Consider the following 13,237-nt stretch of genomic DNA (forward strand, 5'->3'; position numbering starts at 1 on the left):
TGTATACTAGACGTCTATACCTTGATTACGTTGCCATTTGCCCCGTCAAGCACTCCATCTATTGCAGGGGAAAAAAACAAAAACATCAAGATCCTTAACAATCCACGTATAACATATTAACATAAACCATAAAGTCTCTGACCCATTTTTAATTAATTGTCTAAGCATGTTTCACGGTCCAGAATGATGGTCAATTGACAAGATTGACTCGAACTCTCTCAGAAAAATTCCAAGTCACGAAAACTGACCCCAGTTGCAAGTTATCCATTTTGACAAGGTCAAGTAGTCGTGCACGAGACGTACATGTTAATTATCAGCCATTGTTTTCAGTCGTTGCTGCAGAAGTTTACTGCAAGTTTCTGTCCAAGTCCAAGTGAGTTCACTAAGTCTCCCCTCCTTAGTTCAAAACTCATAATTCAAACTTCGATATAGGATGAATCATACATATTCCTCCATACCTTATATTTTATTTTATCCTTAGTGCCTCAAACTCTTAGTCATTGAGGCAACTATTCCCGAACTTTAGCCATGAAATTTATTCCTTAAACAACCTCAACAACAATTTAATTGCTTCACATGAATCTCCTCTATCGTTTACTTTATAAACTCTTAAAATCATACTTGGATCATCTCCAATTGTCCTCAACAGTGACCTCTTTGACACTAAAAATCTTGTGTTGGCTTACTAATGTCTCCAATATTGACAAATTCACTTATCCTCATGTGATATTATAATCTATTTCTCGTCTAATCGTAAGTACTACTATCCTCAAGAGGTAAATTATCGAGATTTTCATACTTAACCTAACATCACTATGCCTTAACTTGCTCTTTACACATGATTGGTGGCTTATCCTCAACACTTTATTGATCTGATCTTTTAATTCCTTACTATTCCACCATGATACCTTCAAAACATGATATTTTTTTTCCTTAAATATTGGTTTCACCACCGAAAATGTGCTATGACACCATTATTTCATCAAATGGCAAGCCATCTAATAACTCTTTTCTAACTTTTGAACCTAATTCAAACAGCATTCTCTAACACATACAACTATTTATTGAAAGTTCATATTTGAACTCACTTTTACTTTAATGGTCATTTGTGTTAAATTCTATACTTTACACGTAAAGCATGTTTGGACTTCAACCTTTTGAGACAGTTCTTGTGGTTGAAATTATGTTTTGAAAACATTCTGGCTTAGCCCATAAATTCTAATTAAATGATCATACTCAAGTTAATTCCTTGTTTTAAATCATCATTGAATTTATGGTTTATTAGAATAAGATACCCTGAAATTTATCATTTTTAGTTATTCGCTTGTTTAGTCTGTTTCACATTAATATTTTATTATCTTAGCTCGCTCCTATCGGTTGAATTCCTCAAAAAACGTCTCTCATCGTTGGGTAATTGTCTCCTTGCTAGGATGTCGTCCTCGTAGCTGCAGTTAAGCCACATCCTTGAATCAATCCCCGTTCTTCAAGGTCCGAGCCTCCTTCGATGCATCTTAAGAATTCGTCGTTACCTCTCAAGGGTTTGGTTGTTAGTCTACTCACACAAAAAACTCTCTTACATTGCTAATAGCCTAACACCTCTTTGCTAGACGCTTCTAAATGGCTAATTAACTCGATACCTAGGCCTACCCAAAACTATGCTACATAAACAATACAAATCCCGAAAGATGCATTACAAGAATCCAAAAATGCACCCAAAGGATTTCATTTAAATATCTTTATCTTTGTTGAAGCTTTTAAATTTCTAAGGCTCTTTTGTTATCCCTAGACTCTAACACAAACCTAAATTTCCGATTTTCTAACAAACCCTAGAGCTAACTACTTTGATACCATTTGCTGTGACAACCCTTTTTTTATATATATACAAACATAAACGAGTCCTCACAGTAGCACGACGATGTGTCGCAAAGCCAACATATGGTACATACCCCATAATATATACCTGGTAAATCAGAGTAACATCTACTTAACTATACAGCGAAAAACATAAACCTGAATAGCGGAAATCACAATATAAACTCTACTACGATCTAATCATAACCAAGAGTCAAATTACATCTATTTGTTTAAGTCTTTCTTCAAATTAAATACATAACATAAATGGTTTATACAATAATAAGTGACACAAGAGTCACAAGCCATAAACAAAACCTATAAAATAGTGGACACCCGTGGTCCAGCAATTATGACCGTCGCGGCGAGCTTCAGTCATAACATCCTGAGTACACTTCTGCCAAACCATCTACTATACTAGAGTACCTACGGTCACAACATCAGAATATGTACGATTGCGAGAGTTGCCACATCCGCACAGGTGGAATTATGAGCCCACCGCCTCAATATAAAACATATTGAGACCTCAGTAATATTAAACTAATTGAGTTTTCGCAAAGAACTAACTTTTCCTTTATAGTCTCGCATACACTGTAACAGCTACCAATTTATGATCTTTTGTTTGAAAAACCTCCAATAGCTGATATAGCAAGCACTGACTAAAAGAAAAAATTTCAAGCATACTATGTAGCTATGAACATATATAGAAGTTCCAATCATCCCACCTTGGAAGTGTCCACATATTGATCCATCTATAATATTACTTTGTGGTTTGTTTGCTTAGGTTTACATATACACGAGGTCATTCGCATGCACATAACCCTTAGTGTGACAACCCTTTTTTTTTCTTTCATACAAACATAAACAAGTCCTCACAGTGGCACAACGATGTGTCGCAAAGCCAACATATGGTACATACCCCATAATATGTACCTGGTAAATCAGAGTAACATCTATTTAATCATACAGCGGAAAACATAAACCTGAATAGAGGAAATCACAATATAAACTCTACAACGATCTAATCATAACCAAATAGCCATATTACATCTATCTGTTTAAATCTTTCCTCAAATCAGACACATTAATTACACAACAGCAATGGTTAATACAATAACAAGTGACACAAGCGTCACAAGCCATAAATAAAACCTATAAAACAGTGGACACCTGTGGTCCAGCAATTATGACCGTCACGACAAGCTTCGGTCATAACATCCAGAGTACATTGCTTCCAAACCATCCATTACACCGGAGTACCTGCAATCACAACATTAGAGTCTGCACGGTTGCGGGGGTTGCCGCATCCTCACAGGTGAAATTTTGAGCCCACCATCTTAGCATAAATAATTACACTAAGATCTCATACGTATACTATTCACTGAGTTTTCGCAAAGAACCAACTTTTCCATTTTAGTCATGCGTACAATATAACAGCTACCAATTTTATAAACTTTTGTTTGAAAAACCCCATAGCTGATACAGCAAACACCGACTAATAGAAAACATTTTAAGCATACTATGCAGCTGAGACTTATACGTAAAAGTTCATTGTTGGAAACAACTACATACATCCTCACCTACTATATTACTTTTGATTCAGTGAGACTTAGAAAAAAAATAGCATTTAAATCATACAACCATCCAATACAAATATAAATAAGCTTTTTTTCCATTGAGATTCTTATGCATACTAATACGTCTAACAAAACTACTCATAGTATAAAAACATCACTCATATAAACAACGATATAAATACTCATGCAAGTTTTACTGTATGGGGCTTGCCTCGAGGTAGCGAACTGTGTGGGGCTTGCCCCAAAGACTTGTCCCTTTGAGATTACCGTTTCCCGTAGGTTGTAAACCTCAGTTCGTTCCATGTTAAGCATTTATATGCTCATGCTTCATACCTTAAAACAATGCATATCTTTTCCAATTTCATTATCATGCTTTCAATAAGTATCCATAAACAGCTTAACACATTAATTCATCAATCAATATTTGCGTAATTTAAATCATAACCACAGCATACATTCATACCCTTTAAATCAATTCAAACACCTTTCATTCATGCATCAATTTCATAAACATCATGTTCCCAAACTTTATACTCACTCTAAAATCACATTCATGTTCCATTGCAATCACAGTTTTTAAAACTCTCAACCATAACATACAGTCACACCATTCATTCAAACTCCACATATCATATTCATACTTCAAAACTTCATCATAATTTCAATATACTCAAAAGTACTCGAATCATCCAAAACAGATTATAATCAACATACAGTTGGTTCAGGTTTGTAAAACAATATATATTTTGCAATTCATCATATATGAAAATAATACTTCTCAGTGAGTAGAATACTCACCTTGGCTGCATTGGACTCTTGACTCGAATATTCCCTTGGATTCTAGTTACATGGATACAACATTTGAGAACCAATTAAAGTCTCCAATGATGACACGAGCCTACAAACATTTATGATGTCAGACAAGCTATTGAATCCCATATTTTATGACACAACACTACCCGCGTACTCACACGTCGCATTACCAACTCCTAAAGCTAGCTAGGTACCCTTGGTTATCATTAGGTTAATCATCGATTCTTTGTTCCTCTTTTATCTTGTTTATTAACTATAAAATGTATTTACTATTTATTATAGCTTCTTTATTATTATTGTATCACATTATCATTGTTAATCCTTTTTATAACTTGTTACTTATTTACTAAGTCAACTATATATATTTAACTCATACATATGCACAGGTATATATAAACATTCACACCTAAACCTAATCTGATGATACACTAAAACACTTAGTGTACATGGATAGGTGAATTAGGTACTTAATCACTTATTATGACTATTAGCTATTAAGCCTTATTTGGTCCATATACGTATATACATATACATATATATCAAATGCTTATTAAGCTTAAGCCTAATTCAATAATACCCTTAAGTACATTTAATGCACATGAATAAGTGCATTAGTTACTTAATTACTACTCCGAATGAATTCAAAGCCTATTTATATGTTTCTATAATATTACTAATTTATATTTGTTGTCTTAAGATTATTTTAGGCAATTTACAATTTTATGACATTCTCATCTTAACCTTACATCTAATACTTTATCCTATTAATTACAAATCATTTAAGAAGTTTAGATTATAGGACCTAATTAATTTAATAGACCATGGACCTAATTGGATTCAACTATAAATTCCATGACATTTTCATCTTAAACCATCCTATTCAACACCTTATTCTTTTATTAACAAATACTTGAGTACTTAGACTATGGAGCCTTATTCTTATTTAAAGTACTAACTTAGTAATTCATCTTAGATTATATTATAATTCCATTTGTAACATATCCATTTACTAAAGAAAGCTTAAGGCACATACATAGATTTTCTATAAAAATTACATAGACACATACATTCCCCAAAACCACCTTCTCCTTTGCCTATATACACAAATCCAACCAAAATCCTCTCAACCAAAACTACATATAATCGGCCACTACAAGGAATCACCAAATCCAAACTTTCAAAATACAACCCATGTACAATTGAACTCAATCCCTTACATAGATGGCAATGGTATATTTTCTACCAAAACCTCATAGCACCAATCATCAACAACCATAGCTTAATGCAACTTCATAATTAATATGCCATCTCAACAATAATAAGGAACCCAACCTTAAATCACAACTCATTCGGTTCTTCTAATAAAATAAAACCTCAAATCCACTCCAAGCTCTTCCCAACTAACCTTTAACATTCCATACCAATTCTAAACATCCCCCACACTCAATCAAAACTCATAAAATACAACCCAAAGTCAAACGAACCTAATCTCAACATAGGCAAAATAACCAATAAATTAAACTCATAAACGCAACTAATTAAACCTACAAGCACCCAAAATCACATGATCATACACATGCTCCAAATCAAACCCTAAATTCGGATAATCGAAATTTCAACATCACCACACAACTCCATTCGGCTACCCCAACCAAATCAACAAATCTACAACAACAATCAGAAAAGAAAACAACTTAACATGCTCATAAAATTCACCCAATTCATTTTTTAAACAAGAATAAACCAAATAACCCAAACTAAGCCACAAGAACTACCACCAAAACCGAAATCTACTCAACCGGCCATAACTACCGAAACCCATAGACCCCAATCAAAAACTCGAGAACCCATTCGGTTCTCACCTCCAAAACTTCAACCGAAATTCAAATCTAAAAGCTAAAGGGAAGATAATTTTTACCTTCATATTACCCATAGCCGAATCCCCCCATATGGACTGTCGGCTTCACCATCTTCACATCTCAGCCTTTCACGGACTAGGTCTCTTTCTATGCTCATCTCTCTCTCTCGAGCTCTCTCTTCGGGTTTAGCTCTCTCACGGGCTCTCTGTGTGTGACGGGAGAGAAGGGGAGAAGGGGAAGAGAAGAAGTCGGGAGAGAGAACTGGGGAAGGGCTGCGTAGAGGAATCAAGAGAGGAAAGGAAGAAAAGAAGAGGAAGAAAGGGAGAGAGGTGTGCGGAAGCACAGAGAAGAGAGGGGGAGAAAAGAAAGAAAAGAAAAGAAAAGAAAAGAAAAGAAATTGGGAGCTGCTGCCATGTGACCGAGAGAGAGGAGAAAAAAGGAAAAAGAAAAGAGATAGGGAGAGACACGTATAAGTGTCTCAGTGGTTGGGAGAGGATAATGAAATCCTCACCAGCTAATCGAGTAACGTGACGTGGCACGGGGTGATTTCCTTTAATTTTAAGGCCCACACTTTTATAAATTACACTAGGACCCCCACATTATTAATTCTATCATTTAACAATTAATATATAACCCCCACATTTAATTTTAACTACAATCTACCCACACAATTAATTATTTATTCAACTAAGACTCATCATTATTATTATTTATTTCCTAAAAACCCATTTTTATTCCAATCACATAAATTTATCTACTTAGAATTTATTATTAGTCTCATCCTATATATAAATATAATTTACTAACATTAAATCCCCTATTTATTTTTCTTGGTCTTTACACTTGAACTTAAATAATGGCACTTAGTCTGCTGCACTAAAACACAAGCATCCCATGCCTAAGAAGTACCAATACACTATACATTGATGCTCAAGACATATCTATACAGAGCACTAGCATCCTTAGTTGATGAAACACCTGTCTCCCAGTACATTAAGGCTTAATGCATTTTGGAAATATTAAAACAAGACATTTAGCTTAGTTATAAAAAAACATTTGCTTCTATGTATACTTCCGGTGTACTCAGGGGCGCCTTACGCTTTTAAATAAAACTTTTATTACTTATCAAAAAAAAAAGTTATAAAAAGACATTTGCATTCTCAGTTATCGGTAACACCACGCTTGAATACATTGAGACTCATTGCCTTTGAACTCAGTGTGATCATACGAGCACGTTTTGCTAAAGAACAAATGACAACTGCCTACTATACCAAGACATAACATTCTAATCTCTGAACAATGTGAACATCTAGGCACAACCAAACTCAATGCTTCTTAAATCATGCAACTAATACGTTTAGCAAAACTACAACATATAAGACATGCAACACATTTCAACAGATCACAATATATGTATGCATATGCGAGTATCATGAGCCATGGCTCGAGTAATATAAGAGTTCGTACACTCACATTAACATAGGGTCCTTTCACCCACATCAACATAGAGTCCGTTCACTCACATTACATAAAGTCCGTTCACTCAAGATTGTGCAATTAAGCACGCAAGTAACCATGTTGTGCCGTTAAGCATGCAATGCATTATGTTCCCCAATTATATACTCACACCAAAAATCACATTCATGTTACAATGCAATCACAATTACAAAGTTCCCAACCATATCATACAGTCACACCATTCATTTCAAACTCCACATATCATATTCATACTTCAAAACATCATCATAATTTCAAAATACTCAAAAGTATTCAAATCATCTAAAACATATTATAATCAACATACAGTTGGTTCGGGTTTGTAAAACAATATATATTTTGCAAACCACTATATACGAAAATAATAATTCTCAGTGAGTAGAATATCACCCGGGCTGCATTGGACTCTTGACTCCAACATTTTCCCCGTGTTCTAGTTACTTGAACTCTACATTGGAGAACCAATTAAAGTCTCCAATCATGACACAATCCTGCAAACATAGGTAACATTAGACTATGCTATTGAACTCTACACTCTATGACACATAGACTACCCGCGTGCTCACACGTCGCACTACCCGCTTCTAAAGCTAGCTATATACCTTAGGCTATTATTAGGTTAATCATTGGTTCTATGTTCGTATTTATTTGTTATTAACAATAAGGTGTAATTACTATTTTATTTGCCTACTAATTGTTGTTAATCCTTATAGCTTGTTTATCCCCTGAAGTTAACAAAGTGCATTCGGTCCATATACATATATGTATAGAATGCTTATTAAGCTAAACATAGCCTCATAACACACTTAGGTATTTCATTATACATAATAAACACATTAATCATATAATTACATTACTAATTGATTTTGGAACCTATTATGTATTTCTATAATATCACTATTTTGTATTTTTTGTCTTAAGGTTATTTGGACAATTTACCATTTTAAAGCATTCTCATTTTAACTATTATACTTAGTACTTAATCTTTATTAGCTACTAACCATCTAAGTAATTTACGCTATAAGACATTAATCTTATATAACATCTTAATCTAATAACTCATATTAAACTAACTTGTAATCACATATTGTAATATACATTCTTTTATCACACTTTGCCTATTTATTTATTCCATTTTCTTCATTAATTGTTTCACTTTCTTCTCTTGACCCCATAACATGTGACTAATCCAAACAACCCAACTCAATAAAGGCATGGCCTAAAACCTCATTACATAACCAAAATACCTAAATAATCTATAGCAAGGAATTCAATTATTTATCATAATCAACCTTAATCAATTCAACTTCATTAACACCTAGAATATCCAACTCATAAGCATATCATGGAACACAACACTAAAATCTCATTCAACAAACCATAACCAAGATGTCATCACTAAAGTCTCATTTCACATTAACACATACATACTCGGCCCTATAACAACCAAACATCCAAACCCATGTCAAAAATCAACTCATTTACAAAACAAGATCAATCTCCTCTAATTGGAATTACCTCTACCAAAATTCCACAATAACCATCATCAACAATTAACAATTACATTCTCCAATATCACAATGAAGTCTCAACTCAAAGTGTATCAACAAATCCAATACATAGGATTAATCTCCTAAATAAACGACTTAAAATCAATTACAACCTTCATCAATAAATTACAACTCACCAATACTTTTTTTTTGATAAGTAAGAAGAAAATTTTATTAGAAAAGCGAAAAACGCAATCAAGTATACAGGGGGTATACAAGAGAGACAATTAAGAAGAAGAAGAAGAAAGCAATACAAGGAAATCGTTATAACTAATCTCTAGAGGTGCTAAATACGCAGCCGTCCAGGAGTACAAGGAATGAAGAAAAAAGGAAGTGAGCTCCTCTATGGTTCTTTCTCTGTCCTCAAACTGTCTATCGTTGCGTTCCGTCCACAAGCACCACATAAGACAACAAGGAGCCATCTTCCACACGACCGCACTACGGGACCGTCCCCCCGACCACCAACATGCAAATAAGTCTAACACCCGAGAAGGCATCACCCAATACAGACCGAACCGGCTAAGGATGACATACCAAAGAGCGCGTGCAACCTCGCAATGAAGAAGAAGATGATCCACAGTCTCCCCGGTCATTTTACACATGCAGCATCTATCAATCACAATGACACGCTTCTTCCTGAGGTTGTCCAAGGTGAGGATTTTCCCTAACGCTGCCGTCCAAGCGAAGAAGGCCACTTTCAATGGGGCCTTAGTCCGCCAAATACTTTTCCAGGGGAAAAAAGAAGCTTCTTTGCAGGCAAGAGCCTTATAGAATGATCTAACATCAAAAAGCCCTTTGCGAGAGGGGGTCCACCAAAGCCTGTCCCCCCTATCTTGAGCCACCTTGGATGAATACAGTAAGGAAAAAAAGGAAGCCATAACGTCCACCTCCCAATCGTGAACATCACGGAAAAATCTGACATCCCACTGATAGGTGCCACTTACCACTACCAAATGGTCTTCTACCAAAGAATCCTTGACACAAGCTATATCATATAGAACTGGAAAGGCTTCCTTGAGGGACATCTCTCCACACCAAACATCATCCCAAAAACGAATCCTCGACCCATTGCCCAAGATAAGTCTGGTATATCTACAAAACAAGCTCCACCCCTTCCTAATGTTCTTCCAACTCCCCACACCGTGAGACCCAAGGGGAATTAAGGAACACCAACCAGCCCTAGTAGAGCCATACTTCGCATCCACCACGGATTTCCACAGAGCTTCTCTCTCATAAGCATAACGCCACAACCACTTCCCTAACAGCGCCTTGTTGAAAATTCTCAAGTTTCTAATGCCCAAACCACCTTCAGAAATAGGAAGACAAACCTTGGACCAACTGACCAAGTGGTATTTGAATTCGTCGCCTATGCCCCCCCACAAACCTTGAATACTCAAGAATTCAGCCATTAAAATCCATATTCATAGAGCCATTAACACCAACATATTACAAATCTAACAATCCAATTCAGTTGCTTGGAAATTAGTGACAGAATCTAAACCCCATCCTTACAAAACTACATAAATTCATAGTGAAAGCACAAGTCACAAACACAACACTACGAATTCACCATTCCAACACACACGGCTACAACAAAGAATCCCAAAATCAGCCCCCATGAAACCCTAAAATTTCATCTCAAGTAAACCCAAATAAATCTCCATTTCGTTTGGCAATAACCCTAAAATATAAACACAAACCAGATTTTCAAACCATTCCAAAACTCAACTTCAAGAACACTAACAACCCACATGGTCCAACCTTCATGAAACCAAATGGAAATTCCATCACCAAGTCATCACAGTAACCAGCGAAGGCAGAACACAAGAAAATCCCATATCAAATTCCACTCCCAATCATACACACACACAATCGGGTCCAACAAGAAAATACCTAAAATCCACAATATCATAAACACAACTCCATACCCATGATCAGCCGAAACAGGGGAGATCACACCCCACACCAAGCAACCGGCCGAACACAAGCAATCGGCCGACCGAAACCATATAGTTCTAGAAATTCCCTCCTCAAAATACTTAGCATAAATTAACAATAATTACAAGTAAAATCACAAGGATTTACAGGAAATTACTTACATAGGGGATTTTCGTTCTACACAGAAAATTCCACCGGAAATCCCTGGAAATCGCACCTTTGGCTTCGACGGTGTCGACCCATCAACAACCCACCGGAAATCGCTGGAAGATCGGACCTCCGACATCCCACCGAAGGATCGGATCTCTCTGTTGGTTTCGGGTTCATCGGGTCACGGGTCTCGGCTTTTCTCGGTCTTCCGATCGTCTCTCTCGGTGTTTCCCTCTCTGCCGACGAAAGAAGAAGAAAGAGAAGAGATGAAGGAACAAATGGGAGGAACGGAGAGAGGAGAGGGAGAAGATGATGGTGTCGGGTGGGAAAAGAAAAGAGAAGAGGAAGAAAGAAGAGGCCGTGCGTCACAGGGGTATGCAGAACCCACCCGTGCCCGCGAACTCGCCCCGACCCCACCAACCCGTCCTGCAATAATGGATATAAGACATTTTTAGAAAAGTGCAAATCTTAAATAGGGATAATTATACCATTGATCCCTATAATATGCCATAATTACTTTTCACTTTCTATGGTTTAAAAAGTTCATGAGAGGTCCTTGTGTTAAGCAATAATTACAAATCGATTCCTAGCGTCAAATTCTGTTAAAATTTTTGACAGATTCTATTAAATGTCACATCGACGCCACATCAGACCAATAAGAATGTGACACGTGTCTATCTTAATAAAAAAATTATTAAAAAATAAATAAATATACTTATTTTTAAAAAAAAATTAAAATTCAAAAAAAAAAATAAAGAAGAAGAAGCAAGCCACCCCTGGATCTACTAGGGGTGGCCCGATGGCCACTCCCAGCCTTTGGGGAGGCTGCAGCCACCCCCAGAGCTGGCCGAGGGTGGCGCGCAGCGGCCACTGCCCTTGCTTTTTCTTTTCTTTTTTTTTGAATTTTAATTTTAATTTTTTTTAAAAAAATAAGTTTATTTATTTATTTATTAATAAAAAAATTTTATTAAGATGGGCACGTGTCGCATTCTTATTGGTCTGACGTGGCATTTAACAAAATCTGTCAAAAAATTTAACTGAATTTGACGCCAGGGATCGATTTGTAATTATTGCTTACCACAAGGACCTCCCATGAACTTTTTAAATCATAGGGAGTAAAAAATAATTATGGCATACCACAAGGATCAATGGTGCAATTATCCATCTTCAATATGCCAACCCGTGATTTATGGGGCGGGTTGCAGTATTAAATTTTTTCCCACCCGCACACTCGCCCCGCCCAGCAGTCCCTTTATACTCATACCATCAAATTTTCCTCAAAAAAATTATACGAGTCACGACTAGGAGTGTGCTTTTGATTTCATCAAATTTTTCCGAAAAAATTATAAGAGTCACGACTAAAGTCACAAATTGCCCAAATTGTGTACCTTTGATTTCATTCAATACAGTTCTGCACCATCAATTTCATCTCTATTCTTATTCCATTCTCATATACACTTCCATCTCTACATTCTCACATACACATATCCATTCAATCTATAATCACAGAAAAGAATAAAAAAGTTCTTTATAATTGGTAATTCTGATTCTTTCTTCTTGTTCTTGTTTGCTGGTGAAGTTGATTCAATTGGGATTTTCAATTTTTGAACTGGGTTAGCAAGATTGTGAATTATTTTTTCTGGTTTTAGGCCCAGGAAAAAAAAAAAGAAAGAAAAAAAAAAGGAATACCCGAACCCGCATAAACCCGTCCCGATCCGTGCTACCCAAGGCCCAGCGGGTTAACCATTCACTATGTGGGTTGCGGATCTCGATTTTCAAACCCGTTCACTGCGGGGAGGGTTGTGGGAAACATGCAAATCTGGCACAATTTGGCCCGCGCCCACCTCTAGGTGCGTGAGGGAGAATGAGAGAAAGAAAGAAAATAAAAGGAAAGGAATAAGGTGGGGAAACGTGGCACGATGTGAGTGGCTGAGAGGGGATAATGAAATCCTCCCAGCCAACCAGGTAATGCCACGTGGCAAAGGGGAGATTTCTTTTATTT

The 13,237-nt window shown here is 36.2% G+C and overlaps 1 protein-coding gene and 1 long non-coding RNA gene across 2 annotated transcripts in view; both read right to left on the bottom strand.

The window, feature by feature from the left end:
• LOC133878581 (glucan endo-1,3-beta-glucosidase, basic vacuolar isoform-like) overlaps positions 1–13,237 on the bottom strand; it is a 51,316-nt gene that overhangs the window by 35,487 nt on the left and 2,592 nt on the right. The gene's annotated exons all lie outside the window — the stretch shown is intronic.
• On the bottom strand, positions 2,851–12,939 carry LOC133877525 (uncharacterized). The gene is made up of 3 exons (XR_009901761.1): positions 12,925–12,939; positions 11,247–11,661; positions 2,851–3,132 (listed from the first exon to the last, which is right to left on the bottom strand). It is a non-coding gene; the product is annotated as an uncharacterized LOC133877525 (long non-coding RNA).

The sequence above is a fragment of the Alnus glutinosa genome, chromosome 9 (genome assembly GCF_958979055.1).
Source record: "Alnus glutinosa chromosome 9, dhAlnGlut1.1, whole genome shotgun sequence".
NCBI classification, from domain to species: Eukaryota; Viridiplantae; Streptophyta; class Magnoliopsida; order Fagales; family Betulaceae; genus Alnus; species Alnus glutinosa.